Source organism: Gadus morhua, chromosome 11 (assembly GCF_902167405.1).
Source record: "Gadus morhua chromosome 11, gadMor3.0, whole genome shotgun sequence".
Classification (NCBI taxonomy): domain Eukaryota; kingdom Metazoa; phylum Chordata; class Actinopteri; order Gadiformes; family Gadidae; genus Gadus; species Gadus morhua.
Genome location: NC_044058.1, coordinates 30,288,511 through 30,292,149, shown reverse-complemented (window position 1 = coordinate 30,292,149; position 3,639 = coordinate 30,288,511).

The window sequence follows — 3,639 nt, the reverse complement described above, 5'->3', positions numbered from 1 at the left end:
TCTCTCTCTCTCTCTCTCTCTCGCACGCACACACACATATGTCATCCCAGTCTCACGGAAATAAGTGACACTGTAACGTCATTTCATCTATTCACTCGTGATCTGGGTACGTGCCAAAAAGCACACATTTCTAACAATATATATATATCTTACCAAAGAATAAAATAGGTATATTTTTGCAATGATGCTGCTTATAGTTATTGTCTCACTATTTATTACACTTTGGATTGCATCTGATGATTTTTGTTAGTTGTTCATTATTTATCATGTTAAACATGTTGTAATGTGCTATCTTAATATAATCCTAAAATCAACGTGAACCAGTGAATTAGTAGACCAGATTTTGGAATTGTAAAAAAAAGATTAAGCCAACCGCCGTCACATTATAATAAGTATAATACGTTTATATTATAATTAATTATTATTATTATTATCATGATTATTATTAATAATAATAATACAATTATTATTATTATTGTATAAAAAAAATGACGCGGGGATCAATTGTGATTAGTGATTATCGATCAGGGAGGGTTATCGACAGTGCTCCCGTTGGAAACAGAAAGGTTTAAAAGTCTGGCGCGACTCCTTCACCTCTGTCACTAAGCACAAAGCCGAGAACAGAGAGGACTTTAGAGCTAGAGGAAATAATAGACACTTCTTACATTTAACGAAATAAAAAACGTCCAAAAATGAAGACAGTTTAGCATATAATTCAGACGCTGGAATAATGCTCGATACCTACCCCAGGTAGGTAGACCTACCGGAGGTATAAAGGGGTGTACAGTAGAGTATCCCTACCGAAGGTATATAGGGGTGTAGAGTAGCCCTACCGGAGGTATAAAGGGGTGTAGAGTAGGCCTACCGGAGATATAAAGGGGTATAGAGTAGAGTAGCCCCACCGGAGATATAGAGGGGTGCAGAGTAGGCCTACCGGAGGTATAAAGGGGTATAGAGTAGAGTAGCCCTACCGGAGGTATAAAGGGGTGTAGAGTAGGTCTACCGGAGATATAAAGGGGTATAGAGTAGAGTAGCCCTACCGGAGATATAGAGGGGTGCAGAGTAGGCCTACCGGAGGTATAAAGGGGTATAGAGTAGAGTAGCCCTACCGGAGGTATAAAGGGGTGTAGAGTAGAGTAGGCCTACTGGAGGTATAAAGGGGTGTAGAGTAGAGTAGGCCTACCGGAGGTATAAAGGGGTATAGAGTAGAGTAGCCCTACCGGAGGTATATAGGGGTGTAGAGTAGAGTAGCCCTACCGGAGGTATAAAGGAGTGTAGAGTAGAGCAGGCCTACCGGAGGTATAAAGGGGTGTAGAGTAGGCCTACCGGAGGTATAAAGAGGAGTAGAGTAGAGTATCCCTACCGAAGGTATAAAGGCGTGTAGAGTAGAGTAGCCCTACCGGAGGTATAATGGGGTGTAGAGTAGACCTACCGGAGGTATAAAGGGGTATAGAGTAGAGTAGCCCTACCGGAAGTATAAAGGGGTGTAGAGTAGACCTACCGGAGGTATAAAGGGGTGTAGAGTAGGCCTACCGGAGATATAAAGGGGTATAGAGTAGAGTAGCCCTACCGGAGATATAGAGGGGTGCAGAGTAGGCCTACCGGAGGTATAAAGGGGTATAGAGTAGAGTAGCCCTACCGGAGGTATAAAGGGGTGTAGAGTAGAGTAGGCCTACTGGAGGTATAAAGGGGTGTAGAGTAGAGTAGGCCTACCGGAGGTATAAAGGGGTATAGAGTAGAGTAGCCCTACCGGAGGTATATAGGGGTGTAGAGTAGAGTAGCCCTACCGGAGGTATAAAGGAGTGTAGAGTAGAGTAGGCCTACCGGAGGTATAAAGGGGTGTAGAGTAGGCCTACCGGAGGTATAAAGAGGAGTAGAGTAGAGTATCCCTACCGAAGGTATAAAGGGGTGTAGAGTAGAGTAGGCCTACCGGAGGTGTAAAGGTGTGTAGAGTAGGCCTACCGGAGATATAAAGGTGTGTAGAGTAGGCCTACCGGAGGTATATAGGGGTGTAGAGTAGAGTAGCCCTACCGGAGGTATAAAGGTGTGTAGAGTAGGCCTACCGGAGGTATAAAGGGGTGTAGAGTAGAGTAGCTCTACCGGAGGTATATAAGGGTGTAGGGTAGAGTAGCCCTACCGGAGGTATAAAGGGGTGTAGAGTAGAGTAGGCCTACCGGAGGTATAAAGGGGTGTAGAGTAGAGTAGCCCTACCGGAGGTATAAAGGGGTATAGAGTAGAGTAGCCCTACCGGAGGTATAAAGGGGTATAGAGTAGAGTAGCCCTACCGGAGGTATAAAGGGGTGTAGAGTAGAGTAGGCCTACCGGAGGTATAAAGGGGTGTAGAGTAGAGTAGGCCTACCGGAGGTATAAAGGGGTATAGAGTAGAGTAGCCCTACCGGCGGTATAAAGGGGTGTAGAGTAGAGTAGGCCTACCGGAGGTGTAAAGGTGTGTAGAGTAGGCCTACCGGAGATATAAAGGTGTGTAGAGTAGGCCTACCGGAGGTATATAGGGGTGTAGAGTAGAGTAGCCCTACCGGAGGTATAAAGGTGTGTAGAGTAGGCCTACCGGAGGTATAAAGGGGTGTAGAGTAGAGTAGCTCTACCGGAGGTATATAAGGGTGTAGGGTAGAGTAGCCCTACCGGAGGTATAAAGGGGTGTAGAGTAGAGTAGGCCTACCGGAGGTATAAAGGGGTGTAGAGTAGAGTAGCCCTACCGGAGGTATAAAGGGTATAGAGTAGAGTAGCCCTACCGGAGGTATAAAGGGGTATAGAGTAGAGTAGCCCTACCGGAGGTATAAAGGGGTGTAGAGTAGAGTAGGCCTACCGGAGGTATAAAGGGGTGTAGAGTAGAGTAGGCCTACCGGAGGTATAAAGGGGTATAGAGTAGAGTAGCCCTACCGGAGGTATATAGGAGTGTAGAGTAGAGTAGCCCTACCGGAGGTATAAAGGAGTGTAGAGTAGAGTAGGCCTACCGGAGGTATAAAGGAGTGTAGAGTAGAGTAGGCCTACCGGAGGTATAAAGGGGTGTAGAGTAGGCCTACCGGAGGTATAAAGAAGAGTAGAGTAGAGTATCCCTACCGAAGGTATAAAGGCGTGTAGAGTAGAGTAGCCCTACCGGAGGTATAATGGGGTGTAGAGTAGGCCTACCGGAGGTATAAAGAGGAGTAGAGTATCCCTACCGAAGGTATAAAGGGGTGTAGAGTAGAGTAGGCCTACCGGAGGTGTAAAGGTGTGTAGAGTAGGCCTACCGGAGATATAAAGGTGTGTAGAGTAGGCCTACCGGAGGTATATAGGGGTGTAGAGTAGCCCTACCGGAGGTATAAAGGTGTGTAGAGTAGGCCTACCGGAGGTATATAGGGGTATAGAGTACAGTAGCTCTACCGGAGGTATAAAGGGGTGTAGAGTAGAGTAGCTCTACCGGAGGTATATAGGGGTGTAGAGTAGCCCTACCGGAGGTATAAAGGGGTGTAGAGTAGAGTAGGCCTACCGGAGGTATAAAGGGGTGTAGAGTAGAGTAGCCCTACCGGAGGTATAAAGGGGTATAGAGTAGAGTAGCCCTACCGGAGGTATAAAGGGGTATAGGGTAGAGTAGCCCTACCGGAGGTATAAAGTGGTATAGAGTAGAGTAGGCCTACCGGA